Source organism: Falco cherrug, chromosome 7, assembly GCF_023634085.1.
Source record: "Falco cherrug isolate bFalChe1 chromosome 7, bFalChe1.pri, whole genome shotgun sequence".
NCBI classification, from domain to species: Eukaryota; Metazoa; Chordata; class Aves; order Falconiformes; family Falconidae; genus Falco; species Falco cherrug.
The window spans coordinates 51,779,348-51,797,763 of record NC_073703.1 but is presented as its reverse complement, the minus strand read 5'-3'; the positions used below and the strand labels follow the sequence as shown (position 1 = coordinate 51,797,763).

Here is an 18,416-nt window from a genome sequence, read left to right as displayed (position 1 = left end):
CACAGAAAAACTCCCCAGTGAGATCAACAGGAACTGTCACACACACACTGTCTAATAAGATCTTAATATGTGTTCATTAACATGAAAAACATTAACCTAACGAATCTGAAAAACACAGTGAAGCATTCTTACTGTCATCCCCCACCTTGGGAACTGATGCAAAAGTGCTTTACAACATAGAATAAAACTATTAAATTTTAAAACAGCTTTGAATAAAACATTGAGGTAACACTTTTAACATTCAGATGACAGAGGATAGAAAAGTTAAAACTCACTCTGTAGCTCTAGGTCAGCCAGGTTGCTTACACAAGGCTCAAGGTTTCCCTCAAGTGTATCTATTAAACTCAGTCCAGAAATGACCAGAGGGGATCTACGTAGTTCTGGCTCTGCCAAGACTGAAGTAGACTCGTCCCCTTACCCTTAATCAATGCAAAAGAGAGACAAAACGCAGCAAACATCACTGCACCAGAATGAGCTAGTGTTCAAAACAAGGCTCTGAAAAGATTTATTTTAGCAGGGGGAATTCCTTCTACAAGAGTTGACAATGGCCATGTGATCCATAAATCCATACGTAGAACCCATAAATAAAAAGACCAGTTCCTGAAATACTTCTGGAGACAATGCAGGAAGTAGCATGGACCATGCTTGTCACAATTAAGCCTACAATAGACAATTACTTTTAGACAACTATCAAGCTCCTTACCGAGTTTCAGAAGACTGATGGTTTGTCTGCTGTGGACCTATAGTGAGGTAGAAAGCTGGGAAGGCTATACCAATCCCTTATAATTTAGCTTTTTGCATACAGCTGTTCACATGACTCTAAAGACAAAAGTATTTTCAATAGGAAGCATTCACAGCAAGAAATCAAATCAAGAGGCAACATAGCACAGTGATGGCTGCTAACACATAACCTCCACATGCCAAATTCCCCAGATCACTGCTCAATAAATACAAAACCAAAGACAAACCGCTAAGTCCCTATCAGTTTCTTATTTAGACAAAATTCCCCTTAAACCATCATAAACCCCTTTGAATTTGACCTGCAAATAAGATTAGGTTGTCTGGGCACCTCCCTTTCCTTCCCTTCTCCCTCCCACCCTCAGATAAATCAGACGCATGGGTACATCTGTGGCCATATATCCTCTCTCCCTCGACTCCAGACGAGCCAGGAAAGGCTGCCGATTAGATGTGAGCACGGGGTGAGCCCCGTTCAGGCGTGGGCGCTGCACAAGGGCCAGACAGAGACATCTCAAGATCAAGGGTTCTGTCTGCTTGACAAGCATCTGTCCCTGAGCAGAGCGGATACAGCGCTGCTATTGGTGACATCCCATACTCCCCACTCCGAAGCTGGAGGAGACAGAAATAAGGTTCAGCTTAATAACAGGGCCTCGCATTCCTCAGCTCCAAAGCACATAAAAGCTTTTTGATTGAGGACACATTTCTTTTTTATAACCATCAGCAAAACCTGAAATTATAACCTTTCTGCCAAAGAAAACAAATAACTGAGTTTTCACGGAAGAGGTATTATACCAAATTCACGCTCCTCCTTCCCCCAAAATAAAAGCATAACAAAATATTTAATACAAAACAAAGCCGATTTTTCAATCATCTCCATTCAAATGCTATCGAGCCCTTTGCTCATCGCTACATGAGTAGTACTCAGAGTGTAAATTAAGATTTACCTGCAAACCAAAAAAGCCAGAGCAGTGTAATTAGATTAATTTTGTCACACAAATGCAAATTTCTGAACACAGGCTAGGCCTTAAACCATCCTACTTATGGCACACAGCTACCTGATACGAGCACAACCAAGGACCTGACTTTACACCAGTTATTGCACAGTGATAGGTAGCTTAGCTCCCTGCTACCGTACCAGCTAGGCTTCACGGGGAAAAAAGCACCATAACTCATGCTTAGGCCATGACAGATCCCCACAGTTTGGTTCTGTGGAAAAGTTATGGCAGGGAGCTGTAGGTGCTTGCTGCTTTGCACTTCACCGTAAACATGCCAAACCCCGGAATTAGCTGCCTACAGAATAACCCCCTCAGTACATGCCAAAAGCAGCCTTTTTTTTTCCTCTCAAGATCATGCAAAAAAGCTACCATAAAAAAACCTAGCTCTCATAGCTAGTCTTTTAATATTTACAGGCTGGTGTCTCTACTAATTTGAGCAATTCCTACCACTGTAGCGTGGTAAATGGGTGTTAATTGACATAATGACTCAAGTCTACTAATTCCTAACAGAAATGCTGCAGTGAAGGGATCCAGTTAGATTCAGTGAACCCGGTGGCTGATCCAAATGGAGCACAAGTCTGTGTATGGCTACAAGCAACCTCCAAACACTCAACTTATCCCGGGGAACTGGTCCGTGATGGTTTTTCTGTGTTTTAGTATCCATGATGCTCCTGGAGAAGCAGCCCCATAAATAGCTAACCCATAAAGATGCCCATATTTAATTGTCCCCTTCCACTACCGCACCGGCTGCACCCGACGAGCTGGACGTTTTATGTCCTTGCTTTCACCCCAGATGAAAAATACCTGTATAGGACAGATGGATACAGATGGATATATATGGATATAGGAGCTGCGGTTTACACTCTGTGCACAGCCATGTAAAGGAGGAGGTGGCAGACACTGCAGGAAGCCCTCCGGCGGGCGGCCACAGCCACGCTCTCAGCCAGCCTTATTTACGGTGTGGGCTCGCACAGTCTCCTCGGGAGCCGCAGTGCTGCTTGCTCTTCCGTTCCCCATACATGTCCATATGTCCGAGATTCCTCAACCTAAGGGACACTGAGCGTTACCCTTTTGGGGTTTTTTTCCCCCAGAACTGTAGCCTTTTTTACATTCAGAAAATAAAACCTGGTATTTAGGCTGACATGCAGATTAGTAGTGGCCATCCTCTTACTTAAAAAGCAGTATTATCTGCTCTGATGTAGATGAAGGTTTTTTTTCTTTTCATGAATATAACACTGTTGTTTTTCCAGGAATTTCAAGTGGCCAGTTCACACAGGAGCTAGCAGGGACCTCTGGAGGTCAGCCTGTCCAACCGTCCCCTGCTCCAGCACGGCCACCTAGAGCCAGCAGCCCAGGACCACATCCAGTTGGCTTCTGAATACCCAGAGGATATTCAAGGATGAAGGATGGAGTCTCCACAGCCTCCCAGGGTAATGTGCACCAGTGCTCAGCCAGCCTCACACTAAAAAATTGAAAAAGCAAAGATACAAGTGCAGGCGTGCCGGTGACAAGCACACCCAGTGCTGGCCCATGGGCGGCCAGAACAAACTCACCCTGTGCACGCACCGCACTGGGGGATCACTGCAGCGCCTCAGTGGCAACCACACGTGAGTCTGGCAAAAAGTCACTGTCCTGACCTTTTGGAAGTCACTGGGAAGCCTCCATTGCACGTTTAGAGGCAGCTCCTCAAACATCAGTCTTTTTATTGCATTTAGGGGTATTTCTAAACAGAATTAAAGCCTCCAGTGTTTGAATACCAGTGCACATCTGGACACACCATTCTACGCCGTCTGAACAGCGACAAATTGAGAGGGCAGGTACTTAGCAGTGCCTGTGATGTGAAAGGCCCAGTGAAGAGGCTGAAGGTCCTTCCTTTGAGGTTTAGGAGGCTGAGGGAAATCAAGAAGTGGAGTTACTGGGTCACCTGCTCAGTGGCTCCCCTGCCTCCTCCATGGGCTGGAGACAATCCGGAGCAGCCACCCGACCACACGTGGGGTTGCAACAGGCAGTGACTCCTCCGTGGCAGCCTTCAAGGCAGTGGTTTTCATCACTCTCCTTCTTGCTGGTTTATAAAGAGCAGCAAAGACCATTTGGGGAACAGGGGGGAAGGGAAAAGAAATTATTCCAGCGGTGTGAGGAAAACTTCTTGTCAGTAAAAGACATTTTATGTACTGCCCGTGGCAGCACACTGGGTGTGTTATTTACTGCTCCTGCTTCACAGACATATTATACTGCTGGTTCAGGTGCCACCATCAGAGTGCAACTTACCACCTAGTGACTCACGGCATCCTAGAGGAAAGATGACAGCAGCAGCTCATGACATTTCTTTGGCACTTTCATGACAGATCTGCAACATCTACAATTAAAGACCCTAGGATTTGTTGTCAACAGTATGTTCGTGCTGCAGAGCCGGTAGTTACTTGTATTCAAAGGCAGGCTAAGCGGTAAATAAGAGGGGGAAAGGTGCTGTAGTCATCTCTCGCCCTCTTTAGATCCAGAGTTCGTTAAGAAAACACAAGCTTTCTGATGGAAAACACTCATTTGAGGCAAACAAAACAAACCATGAGATGTGCTGAATTTGATGCAACAAGTAGCCAAGCAGGGAGCCCTTCCCTGGCTGGCTGATGGGCTACTGGGTCAGCCACCAGCCAGCCACGCTGGGTGCTAACCCCAGCAGCTGGGGCACACGCTGCTCCAATCCTCCAGAACGGGCCTGTTTATTCGTAACTTCTCCTCAAAGGAAAAACATGAAGAAAATGTCTGAATTTTTTTTTTTGTCCAAATATAGCAAAAACTTATTTTTACAAAAAATGCCATGTCACACACAGCAGAAATTATAAGCCTTCCACAAGTCTATTCAGAAGGGCTCATTCCTGGCTCGGTACGAAAGGAAATATTAAAATATTTAATGGAGGCAGAAGCAGCACAAACGAGGCAGTGGAAGACTGGGCAGAAAACTGGGAGGGGAGAGGAGGAGGAGAAGGCTACACCTCAGAAATCACCTTTACCACTGCAATGAAGAAGCAGCAGTTGTCATTTGTCACGTTAGACTGAAGACTTCTACACTCCGTGTGACAGGCACAGTAAATGGGGCAGATAGGAAAGGCTCTCGCTTAGCCCAGTTAGCACAGGTTTCACTAATTTCAGAATTATACCACAGCCAGAAGAGTTGTCTGGTCCACGCCTCAGGGGCCACAGTTGCCTTGTTCCCCTTGTGAAAATTATTTCCTAGTACTTTGTCCAGCCCAGTTTTAAATTACCCAAGTGATGGCATTTCCACAACCTCCCATAGAGACTCTGCCATGATGTAATTTATCTTGGAGGTTTTAGCCGTCTTCCTTATATTTAGGATGAAATTAAGAAAATTTATGCTGCTAGTTCTCATTATCCTGTCCTTGGAGCACTCTCAACCATTCTCCTCCCTGCCTGAGATTTACATGCTTCAGATAACTTGTAAATAGCTGTTCTCCTCCACAGTTATTCTTTGGCCAAAGCACACAAATTTATTTTAATCTTTATAAATTAGCCCAACCTGCCCTTTAATAATTTATCTTCATCTCCTCTTGGTTCTCCATCTTTGCAGCGGTCAGGAGCAGACGGGTGTCTGGGAGAGCCGTACCTCAGCACCTGCTCCCACTGAACCCAGCAGCAGATCTGCTCTTGTTGGAGCAGGAGAGCTGAGCCTGGGCAGCGGAGTCTCACCCCTCAGCTCCGCCGTACAGCAGGCTTTCCTGAGGTACCGCACTGTTACAAAGATTAAATCGAGATTGATTTGCAGAAGCTCACTGTGTTTCTCATATCCAAAGGTCTCTCCGCCTGTTTGCTGTGTCCCCAGCGTGGTGGGGCTTGTGTGAGGAGCGCTGCGCTGGCTGGCGTGTGTGGAACAAAACAGAGATTTCCAGAGTTTCAACCAAGAAGTCAGGGTCTCCAGCTGAGAGGAGGGAAATATGCTGTGATGCGCTCACTGCTGCTGCTGCAGATCTGAGCACAGCGGGAGGCATGAAAAATGCACTGAGCTATGGGTTATCCTCAAAATACCTCCCACTTCACTTCGAAGGTGCCAAAACCTGTAAATTCTCCCATTTGAATACAGTTATCAAGTAAGATTTCACACAGCATGCTCACCCTTTGCCGACACATATCCCCACGTACCTCTTATTGACAATTTAGGCATCTTAATCCTTTGGTGTTTTTTTCAGCTGCTAATTCTGCAAATGCTTTAAAAAAATAAACACTCACATCTACCATGATTAATTCATTCTTCGTAAGTCCAGGCTGTTTATTGCTCTTTGTTCATTTATGCACTAGCTGTTTACAGATTCTCTCTTAATATTAGCTCTGTTATTTGCTAGAGACTCAAGTTATATTTACCATATGGTAATTGCAAAGATGACATGGACAACAAACAGTGGAAGCTGAGCTGCTACGACAATTACAGTAAGTGGCAGCAGTCTCCAGGCTATCTGCTGCCCCACCTTCATTTCTTCACCCCCCACCCTCTGATGGCTTCATTGTGGGCTGCATAAAGCCATACGCCTCTGATCTCTACAGCAAAGACAGGCAGAGATTTGTTCTTCACTATGGCATTACCAGACCGGATTATTCGCCTTTTTTCTTTCAGTCTGTGTTTCAGCTGCAGGTCTGCCCTCCCTGGCTGGCTGCCCCACTCTGTCCTGTCATGAGTAGGTAATCTGAAATACCATCTGGAGCTAGTCACCCTCAGTACCCACATTTTCTCTCTCACTGTTACAACAGCAGCACTAAATTCCCCCACCATCCCATCCATGGTCTCAGTGTGTCTCAGATATTTCACCGAAGAAGTCACAAAGGACCAGATTTCACAGGGTAGTTACAAGCTTAACGGAGCAGCTCTTTCACCCACTTGGACACCTTGACCCCACTGAAATCATGGATTTTCCACTGGACACCTAAACATGATTTAAAACTGCTGCAGAAAACCGAACAGATGACTCTAGGAGAGGCCGCTGCTGCCTTCTCCAAAGAAAGACAGGAGAGCAACCATTTCTTGGTTCTTGCCAAGAGCACTGGGCAGACTCCACACCCCAAAAAGCACAGTGCTAAGCCAGGTAAATACATGAGTTGATTCTTCAAGAAGGTTCAAAAAATCAAGATTACTTACACATGTGTACCAACTCAGGAGCAGCACATACAACAAAGCACCTTGTCTGAAAAGGAGGAGGCTCCTCCTTTGCCATTTCTAACATGCCTGCAACTATGCTCTCCCAATTCCCAGCAGTCAGCAAGTCTTAACTTAGATACCAGTGAGGAACGTTTGAAAACTGGATGCAGAGCACCACGTGTCAGAAGAATTTCCCAGCAAAGTACATAATAATCATGCTGTTGATTATCTCCAAAGTGGAAGAAAGAGCATTTTCACAGTATTCAGAGCACTACTTATACCAGCTGCTCTCCCTTGACCCTCCCCTCCAAAAGCCACCTTTTGCACAAAGTCATCTTGAAAATGAGGACTATCTTTCCAGCCCAGACAACTTGTATACCACCAACAGACAGCTGGCAAGAGAGAAGAGAAAGAGGGTCCTTAGGACCAGATTTTCTCTGGCGTTTTATGCATAGGTCAATGAGCCCAAGTCAGCAAAGCCATCTTATTCTACTGGAAGAGCTACCTGAGGAGCTTTGGCAACATTTCACATAACATTAAACCTCCAAAAAGAAAGCTTCATCTATCTCCTTTTTGCAATTCATGTCACACGCATCAGCTGGGAGCATCTTCCTGCTTCCTCCATACCAACTGTATTCCTGTACATCCCGCCATGGTTCCTCCCTCCTCCCAGTGCTCCATGCTGGCCCTGGATTTGCTACAACTAGTCCTGCCAACAGGAACAGCTGAGTCATGGGAGATGACCACATCAGCCAAATGCACTGAAACAAGACAAGGGAAGGAGAAAATCCTCCTTCCCCCCACAGGTCCAGACCCTAGCAAACAAGGCCTGGAGTCTTTCTTCTCCACCACATGCCCAGCATCACCTCAGAACAGCATCCTGAAATGCCTCATTCTGGAGTTACAATGACAGGAGTCACTAGCTTAATGCAGGTACTTGGATAACATGTTTATCCCACGCACCCACCCACTGTATGGTCTATTTAAGCCATCGAGGCAAAGAGAGAGGACAGCCTCTATCCTGTCACTGAAGGACACAGACTCCATTATGGATGCTAGTAGTCCCACATCTCCATCAGTTTTACAGAGAAGCTCAAGTACCCTCCAGGAAGTGCAGAAATTATCTTTCCACCCACTTCTGCAAAGAGAAGATTTAAACTGAGATGTACTCTACTGGCTTTGAAGTCCAAATCTCCCCTAAGACAAGGCTAGGATGAGAAAATTCCAGGGTCCCTCTCTTGCTGGGAGTTTCAGTGGAGGACCGATTTGAGCAACAGCTAAGGCAGGAATGAACAGCCTGTTTTCACACCCTTACTCCACAGCCAGCCCCCGTGCCCAGCTCCCTCAGCCCAGAAAGCCTCTCCTGTCCCGCCGTACTTCTGTGGTGGTGCCCTGAACCCAGCTCTTCTTGCCATCGCTGCTGACAGAAACTCCTGTCATCTGGGAAGCCTGTCACAGGTGACAAAAAACACTCTGCCCAGACCAGGAACAACAGTCCCCAAACACCAGCATGTGAGGAGCAGTGGGACAGGGAGAGCGCTACCTCGAGCACAGCCACCATTACCATTTCATTGAGGCCAGTGACACAAACAGGTAAACGAACAAGCACAAGCTGTCTTTGGCAAAAGGATGGTTTCTTCTAAAGACAAGCAAAGCCTCAAAATTAATCCATTTTGCTGTGGGAGCTCAATGAGAAGAAAAATGAATAAAAATTTGTTTTCAATTAATTTGAGCCCTGTAACCCTGTAACCCAACAACCCTCCACTCCACAGTAATCCTTCCTCTTGCTCCCTGCCCACCATTCCCCCTGCAGACTTGCACACAAACATTTCCGCACCCCTTCCCCTAATTCTTCTTCCCACAGCAAACTTATGGTCCTTCCCATACCCAGCTACCAGCCAAGCAAGAGGCAGTACACACTGCTGCCCTTTCTGAGCCCCCTGTGCTGGCCAGCCGGTCAGCAAGCCACCAGCACCACCGGTGCACCTTCCACGAAGTGTGTAAGAATGTGCCATCGGAGAGATTACCACCCTTTTGGCCGAGGTGACTGCAGCCAACGTCCCGTGTCTCCCAGCTGTTGGCTCCCCATACAGATACTTGCAGATTACAACCGTGCCACCTCTTCATGCCCTCTTTGCAATGGTAAGTAGATGAAGCTTCTGGAATCCTGCACAACCAAACACTCCCCAATCCCCTTTCACAACTCAAACACGCCCTCCCTGAGCCTTCACCGGGAAATCAGCTGCGGTCAGAGGGACAGAGGTGGTCAACCAGGCCAAAAGAAGTTCAAGGCAAACACCAACAGAAAGCTCCCAGACTCACGGTATTTGATCTGGCAAGCACTGGAAACCTTTTAAATTCTATGCTGTGCATTTGTGCAATCTGTGGAACTCAATACCGTAATAAATAAGTACTGGAAGACTCAAAGGAAAACTAGATGTGCATGGAAACTCAGAATATCCAGATTCACCGGCCAGGATGCATCCCTCCTTTTGCTCCGGAGCGTACTTCAACCTTAGCAGTTTTTGTGAAACTTGCTAATGTGCGTGTACAGTGAGATCTGGAAAGACCCTTCTTAACTGAGCATCTGCTTCCCGAGTGAGCCAACCTCTTGCTTTGCCCCAGCAGCCAAGCCCACACGGACCTGAGAGAACAGGCAAAGAACCACAGAGGATAAATGGGGGGCTGAACATGTGACAGGTGCTGTTAGAAGACTGGGAAGTTGGAAGGCACAGAGTTGTTGAGGTAAGTGGGGAGCTGGGGCCGTTATGGCAAAACCATGAAGAAATCTATATATTTAAGACGGAAAAGCAGAGGAGTGAAAAGGCCAGAGCTGGGGGAAGGAGAGGTGCTTGTGACTCACTGGGATGCATGAAGCAGCAAGCAGATGGATGTAAGCAGGCAACAGGCAAGCCAGCAGTTTTTTGGGAGTGACATAGGTGCAGCATGTGCCGCTGAGCATCTTCTCACCTTCAGCATCCCAGTGCGATTCCCCAGAGGGCAGGCAGCTCCGTCATGCTCTGAAGGTTAAGCTGCGCCTTCTGCCTGGCAGAAGAGCACAGTGCTGCCGATGGGTAAAACTGCCTACCTACTTAAAAGCAAACCCCAACACTGCCAGGAGGGACAGGCTTTATTTTTAGCTGGGACACCAGCAGGGTCACTGCTGGTGCTGCATTTCCCCACAGAAGCCAGGGTTTCATGAAGTGTGCTGTGCTGTCAGGTCAGCTTTGGGGAGATGGATTATTTAAGTTAGAGAAAAGGAAACATTTACTAGAAGAAGTGAACCTGAAACCACTCTGGAAGTTTAAAACAGAAGGAAAAAATGATGCTTAAAGAGCCAGAGCAGGTGGTAATTTATGTGAGGGCAACATCTAGTGCACCCGTCTCCACGATGCTCAGACAGGAGAACACCCCATCACATCTGGCTCCAGCAGCATCCCTTCTGCCTGCCTCCTATAACCCAAACTTTGAAAGGCTTGTCAGGGGGCTGCCAAAACAAAAGCAGCAGCATGTCATCATCCCTCACCGGGATCTTTCGCAAAGGAAAAGCACACACAGAGACACCTGCCTTGCCTTGCTAATTGAAGACAACAACACTGAGACCTCCATCTCACTCTGGGCCTCAGGTCCTCACACCAGGGTGCCCAGTTAGTCCTGAGACAGGCAGCCCCCCCAGGACTCGCATACTGGCTAAGCGCAGCACCCTCAGCAAGCACAGGGCAGCAGCACAAACCTCGCCCGCTGCAGCCTCCTGATGACAAGGAGTCAGGTCCTTCCCCGCTAGTGGATTTCATGGGTGCAAACCTAATAAAACAGTTGGCACCGCTCCCACTTGCACTGCCAGGGAATGCAGTCTGGAGGTTTCAACATGGAGAGTTCGTTGCTGATGAAGTACCGAGTGCTAGTGTGAAGCTTTCAAGGGACTTGAAAGAACAGAGAGCAGAGGGGGAAGTTTTCATTTTATTCCCTTCCTGCAGGACCCGAGTCCATTTGGTACGTTGCACCTGAGAAGGAGCTTGGCCTAGACTCTCAGTTTGATTTTTGTTTTTAATCAGGATCAAGCCTTGTGCATGTTCCTGGGAAGATTTTATATTAAAAACTATTTTGTCTTTTTTCCCCTGCTGATTCTTGTGCTTCTTAATAGCTTAAGAAGCGCTTTGCAGACCCCATCACTCTTAGGTTCTTTGCAACTAATTTGCATTCAGGACTATCCGTCTCATCAAGAGCAGACTTCAAGGCTGAACCAACTCCAAGCCTTAACTGCTGCAGGCAATTCAGGCAGCAGCTTTACAGGTGGAAGCAGGGCTTCTTAAACCAACCTGAACATTTTCCACCTCTGGTCATTTGTTCCCACTCTGTACTAGCTTTCCCTTTTTTGTTGGTGTAGCTGTTGGCATGGCTATGCCATGAATGAGACCAGGAACCAACCTGGCTGAAAAGCAAGCTGAACCCACTACCTGGCCACATGTGCCACAGTGCCAGTACCCTGCAGGGGATAGGACAGGAGCAGGAACAAGCAGACAAGGTGGGAAGGCTGTAGAAACCAAGGCACAAATGACAAGCACAGCAGGGGCATTAGCTGCATGGGCAGGGGCAGGTTTGCCTCTTGCCGTGGTGAACCCTGCAACACCTCCTGAAACATTTAACAGCCTCATCTTGCTATGCAAAGGCAGAGATGTATCCCCACCTCCATTTTTCCCAGCCAACATGCCTGTTCAAGGGTTAAGTAGTAATCCCAACCAAAACCATGGAACAGGATGAAGGTGCTTATTAAGGTGAACTTTAAGTTCAACATCAAGATATGACTTTCCACCAAGGAAGATCCTCAAGGTGGTAAACCAAGATATCCAGGCCTTAATGCCCCAAAACAAATTTTCCTGACATCAAACAGCATGGAGGGCAAAAGCATGGCTTCTTTACACAGGGCATTATTCTGAGTCTCCATCTGTCACTGGCTGGGGTGGGCCAGCAGTGTGTGGCAGAGGCAGTGGTGCCTTCCCCAGTGGGGATGGCAGTGGGAGACTCACAGCCTGCCTGGACCCTGGTGACACTCTCTCCTACTGCTACTCGCATTGAGGGGAGCTAGGCCACATCCAGAGTGAGCTGCAGCTCAACCACAAAGCAAGGTGCAGACCTGCTCTAGCTCCCCCCGCTCTGGCCCAGAGAAAGAAACCAGCTCTCACCAGCACACGGACACCCTGACAGGGCACCTTGCACTGTCAGCACCGGAGGCCCCCGTTCACTCCTGGACATGTTACCTTCAACACAACCTCAGCAGTCAGATCTAAGTGCCCTCTCTTCGGTACATCTCTGCATCACTACATTTCTTTTGATTAAAACCGTACTCTGCGTTGCTGCTGACGAGTGCTGCTGTTTGCTTTGAGACAGCCTCCAAGTACCAGCCTAGGAGAAGGTGACGATGAAAGCAGTAGCAATGCAGCCTCGTATGTCTATACTTTCTAAAACTCTCCGACAACTCCCTGGTTGCAAAACATGTCCAGCAGCACAGGATATTTAGTATTTCTGATTGCTCTTGACCTGGCTGTCTCTGCTGCTGTCCTGAGTTAGGAGGCTTAGGTTAAAAGACAGCAGAGCAGAGGAAGGTAGCAAACAGAGCAAGCCCAATTTTGCAGCCTTGAAATAATCTGCTAGTGAATGGAAATGCTGAATGGAAACAGAATCTTCTCCTAAATCTGAGTGCTCTGGAAAAGCTCCCTGTTTTATTATGATGGAAAGTCCTCATCGGAGTGTTTTGTTAGAAAACAAGCTATCATAAAAAAAAATAAAATGTTAAGAGCTCTAAGCTCCCCTCTCTCCCATGATGTCAGCTGTCAGAGACATCAACGGCAGCTCAGCTGTGTGATCAAAGGCTCCAGCAAGGGGATTTAAAGACAGAATTACCAGCAAATTGAGAGTTGAAGGAGCATGGGGACATCACCTGTTTATAAATGTGTCTTATGGGGTGAACCAATTACTTTACGATACTGTACTACAGGAACAACAGCACCTAGGTCTTCCCATTGCAACCATGGCAAGATGGGGTGGTGGTGGTACCTTCGGAATGGCATGACACACCCCTGCCGCCTGACGCCTTGCTACTCCTGCAAAACCCTGTGACAAAAATGCCTAGAGGGGAGACTGGGAGGTCATCGTGCTGAACTTTGTGCACACACATCTGGCCCTCAACCAGAGCTTGCAGTTTAAAGCATTAATGCAGAGAGAGCAGAGGGGAAGGAGGGAAGCCAACTACTTATACCACACATTAGTTCCCAAGTGGTCCGGCAACCCACTGAAGCGGCAGGAGACTCAAGGTGGTTTCCAGATTTCATTCTGGAGGTAGCAGGGACAGCAACCTTGTCTTCAGCCCCAGACCTCACAGCCCTACATCGACAAAATCAGCAAATGCAGGACCACAAGCTTAGCAGCACAGAAGGCATTTTAAAGGTGCCCCAAGAACAGCTTGGTGTATGGTCTCATGTAATCTCTCAGTGCATCAAACTCTGCAGGGCAAAGACTGAAATTTATTAGACATTTGTATGGCACTTCGAAACATGGGCCCCCAACCAGGCTGATGCTTTTAGGAGTTACTGTTATCTAAACAGTAAATCAACAATAGCATCAATCTATGCCACAATACCTAAAAACAATGGGTGATGGTAGATGGAGCATCACAACTACCAACTTACAGGCTTCAGAGATTTTTTTTCCCCCTATTAAGAAGATGGCTTTATCTGTGTAATTTAATTTCCTTCACTTTTTTTTTTTTATAAATACAGAATTAGATATTACTGTCTGATTTAAAAAAAAAAAAGAAATTTGGCTGGCAATCAAAGCTATCTTTTTAACTGTTGAAGCACATGAAAGACATCTGAAACATGACAGCAACAAAGAACAAGGAACTATTTGTCACCGCCACTTGGTCATTGGGGAGGCTTAGGGGAGGAGACTGATGCTGTTTGTTTAAAACAAGCAAACAAAAACCTGACAGGCAGACCATTTGTCTGTACAGTGCTTCACTTGAAAATATTGGCAGAGGGAATACTTGGTTTCTAATAAAAAGTGCTGACACACTCCATTACGGCACTTCCCTGCCTTGGGGCTGTAGGATGGGATGCAGGATGTATTGCAGGAAGGATCCCCTGAGAACGAGGGATACATGTGGGATCAGGCACAACATGGCAGCAGGTCAGCCCAGGCCCTTAGCAATGACTCTACCTGTCCAACCAGCAATACCATAGCATCCACCATACACAGACCAGCCTCACCTGGCTTCACCTCACCAGCTCCAGAGGAAGGCAGAGGCAGCAGGAAGGCTGGATTCATCCCTGGGTACCTCCTCCCTTCCTACAAGACAGCCAAGCTGAGAAGTAGCACCCCAAGTGCCCTGCAACTATCATGCAGAACAACTGCCCGTGATCCCAGCAACAAAGTCTGCTCTGGTCGGACACGGCAGCTCCCACGCTCACACTGGCCAAGTGAGAGCCCATGGAGCACAGCACGGTGCATGAACCCAGACCATGCTCAGTATCCAGCTCCACGTGCGCTCTCCTGTTCTGGGTGCTGGTGCTCAAGACAGCACAGAGCTGCCCAGGGCGATGGAAAGGACTATCCCACTTGGTAATGGCACCTGCCATCCCAGGTGCCATCGCATCAGGTGGCAGCTTTGCAGAGGCAGAGGGCAATCTCTCTGCAAGGGAGAAGTGCTATGCAGAGTGCCATTAGGATGGCTACGCACTCGCCTTCCCTCTCGCACACTGTCACCCACTAGTTATTGCAACCGTGTCTTCACCAAATCCCTACACAGGTAGAAAAATACCATTAATGATACAAATGAGACCCAGGCAGATGAAACTATGTGCCCAGCAGCATGCTGGAGGCGTGCCAGAGATCCGGAGCCTACCTGCATTTCCACTGCCCTCACACAGGACCTCAGCAGCAGGGTTACCACAATCTGTCGTACCTCAGGCATTTGGGAAATGCTTGAACCACCCACTTACTAGAGCAGAACTCATTTTTGGCTTGGGAAAAAAAAACCCAAAAAACCACCACCACAACAAACAGACTGCTGTACTGCACCTTTTCCCCAGGGCTCTCTGTTCTCATGCAGTCCTCTCCCTCCCCGCCCTGGTTGGTGTTCACCCTTTTATTTATAACGGGGGCTAACTGATCTGACTGCCATCACGTTGCACCATCACCCTCACGGCAAGAGCTGAGGGCTCCTGGGCTGCTCTCGCTCCTCCCCAGCCAGCCCTCGGCAGTAGCTGGACGTGCTCCTCTCCGACACCGCTACTTCTGCTCGGGAAACAAGCCTTGTTCCAGTTCACCACAGAAGCCTGAACACAGGCACCGAACACGACTCACTTTCTTAGCTAAACCATGATCAGGGTAAACAAACGCCTGCAAAGCAGCGGATGGAGCAGGATAAGGGACTCCCTAGAAATGCTGGTGCCACAGGGGAGCAATGTCTCTCCCCGCTGCACCAAACCTACCCAGCACCTGTCTCCAAGGCCTCCGTGCCCCGCAGCCCCGAAGGCAGCTCTGCTCCCCCCGGCCTCCCACCAGCTCCCGGAGAGCACGGGACGAGCGCTCTTGAATGGGAAGATGCCGCTGATTGTTACCTAAGTCTTCCAGCCCAGTCCTCTCCAGAAATAAAAAACAGCTCAACAAAAATCACCCTTTTGCTCCAAAAAGAGATGCAAGGAATTAAAGGAACACGCATATAAGCACGAGGGGGTGTGGGGGTGTGGGTGCACAAGGCACCCCTTCTCACCCTCACTGCTCCTTCAGCATCTCACCTTAACTGCAAAATAGATTTTTAGGGTGATATCCCGAGAACAAGCCCAGGAACAAACCAAGGAGCCAGGAACCCAACCATTACACTACAGCTCCACTTGGGGGGGCAGAGGGGGAGATGGCCATAGCCTCACGTTTTAGAATAACAGTAAAAAAAAAAAACAAAAACCAAAAAACCCACACACCACCAAAGCCCCAAAGCACTTGCAACGGTTTCACCTCCCACCCAGAGCAATCGATACTTTAGACACAGGTGAAAAAAATAAAGCCCTGAAGCAAGGCTGGGAGGAAGGATGAGCACAAAATTACCCAACATTTAGGTCAGCTCGTATGCGTGCGTGTGGTACCGGCTCTCTCCCCGGCAGTGGGGGCCGGGGCCCGCCGGCGGCCCCGTGCCCTATTTAGGGCAGAGCCTGGCGCAGCAGCTATATTTGACACCCGGGGTAAACAAGCCGGCCCCGCCGGACGGAGCGCGACAGCTGCCCGGGACGGTGGCCCCGGCTGGCCCGGCCTCCACCGACGGGGGGTGGGGGGAAAGATTAAAAAAAAAAAAAAAGGAACGTTAAAAAAAAAAGAGGGGGAGAAATTTATAGCACTGCATGAGAGTGGCCCTCCCCGCCCGGCAGCCCCAGGCAGGGCCGCCCCCCCCGAGCTCCCCGGCATCCCTGCGGGCCGCACCGAGCCGAGCCGGGGCACCCCCGCCCGGCGGCGGGAGGGATCCCGGGGCCGCCGCCACGGGGCCGCGGGCCGGGGCTGCTCCCTGCCGCGCACGCCCCGCCGCGCTCGGCGGCTGCCGGCGCTTCCCTCGCCCGCTCCCTCCGCCAGGCCCCGGCCCCGCAGCGCCCGGCCCGGCGCCCCCTCCCCGCCGCGCATCCCTCCCGCAGCGCCCGCTCCGCGCCGTATGCAAAGCCCAGCCCCCGCAGCGCGCACACACGCGCACCCACACATGCATGCACACGCACACACACACACGCACACACAGCTCCGGCAAAGCAGCGCGGATGAAGCGAGCTGCCAGCACCTGGGCAACGTTAAATCCCCTTCCCCCGCCCGGCAGAAGCCCCCCGCCCCAGGCATGGAGCCCTGCTTGCGAGCAGGAAACTTAACCGCCAGCCCTGCGCCTCGGCAGAGCAGGGGGTAGCACCCTCATACTTACCCCTTCTGGCTGCTTTCCTGACTTTTTTTTTCTTTTTTTTTTTTTTTTTTTTTTTTGGAGGGGCGGGCGGGGGTGGGGGGGCTCCGCTCGCTCCCCGGTACAAATCCTTCCGGTTCCTAAAGGTTGCTCATCGCATCTCCCGGTGATTCACCGACGGTGTGTGCAGGTACGGGGGGGTTCGCCTTTGCATGTCAGTCCAAGTTGCCTCGCTCGCTACAAAACCTGTGCTCTCTTTTGCAGCTGTCAGGGTGAGCGGGGAGGTGCATCTGGAAAAGGGGGTGGGGGTGGAGGTAAAATGTTGATAAATCCACCAGCCTTGATCTTCAGCTCCGTGCGGCGGAGTTTGGGGAGGGAAGGGAGGGCTGGCGAAGGGGGAGGAGGACGGAGATGAATGAGGGTCGAGGGAGGGGGGAAGAGAAAATGGATTGTACCCCAGATTGCCACTGAATCTGCCGGGCTTCCCCCGCTCCCGCGCTCACGCCGGCGGGGCTCGGTCCGGGCTCCCCAGCATTACGGCGAAGCGCGGAGCCTGCTCGCTGCGAGCAGCGGGGTTTGCACAACTGCAGCAAGAAGCCAAATCAAAAAGCCAATCTGCGAGGCTCCGGACCGCACGTCACCCTATCAGCTGGGAGCCAGAGCTGCAACAGAATTACAAGCCATGCATATTTATTCTCCTGAATCCAGGGGGGGGGGATTTTCAGATCGGTTAAAGCAAAGCACAGCGAAACCAGAGCAAACCCTTTCCAAAATAAATAAAGGCAGAGCATGTCTTGCATATAGCATGCGCACACTTACACACAGCCCCCCGCCCCCCCGTGAGACCTCCGTGGGTATATACAGATAAGAGAGACACACTCACTGTGTGGGGAGCACTCCTGTACCCTCCAAGTATATCGACTTGACTTTGTGTATTTCAAGCAAGGGAGGGGAAGAACACAGTAGTTGAGCCTCAGAGCAGAAGATATTGATTGCATATCTGAAATTTAAAGCATCTGCCAAACATTTCTGAGAGATTTAATGTACGCAATGTAATTACACAGGCAGAGTTGGTCCTGGTATCCTTTTAAAGCCACATGCTTTGGTTTCTGCAAGCAGAAACCACCCAGTCTTTTGGGTTTTTTAAACCAAAGTCAAATAACAAGTTGCAAGACAGCGAGTCATTTTAAGGCAAAAATTAGACGTTGCCTCCAAAGTTGCTATTTGACTTCGGCAGATGACTGGGGGCTGGTTTCCAGGGCCCTGGAATAGGACAGTAGCTTTATGCCTTGCCCCAGACACATCATGATGTGTGCACACAGGTTTGTCTCTCCCTGTGATCCCCTCTGTTTTCATAACAGCAGTTACAAGCAGACATGTGTCTCCAGGAGATTTACCTTCTGGCATGGCTTTTCACTTCTTCAAAGAACCAGTAAGCCCATGTACTACAAGGCAATCATCCTTGACACACGGCTACTATGCCAAAGGATGGGCTGTTTCATACTCCAGAGAGAAGCTGTCCCCACTCCATTGCTGTGGGTGACTCCCCCTTACCCCATGAGGGGATGAGGGAGCAGAAGCTTCCTAGTGAGACCTGAGCAGGTGTGGAGTGCAAACT

At 49.3% G+C, this 18,416-nt stretch overlaps 1 protein-coding gene across 4 annotated transcripts in view; it reads right to left on the bottom strand.

The window, feature by feature from the left end:
• Window positions 1-16,929, bottom strand: part of SLC8A3 (solute carrier family 8 member A3) — a 114,519-nt gene extending 97,590 nt beyond the window's left edge. For all 4 annotated transcript variants that reach the window (XM_055717017.1, XM_055717019.1, XM_055717018.1 and 1 more), the window contains exon 1: window positions 16,823-16,929. The gene's annotated coding sequence lies outside the window, so the exon portion shown is untranslated. The remainder of the gene's footprint in view (window positions 1-16,822) is intronic.
• Between the last annotated feature and the right edge of the window lie 1,487 nt (window positions 16,930-18,416).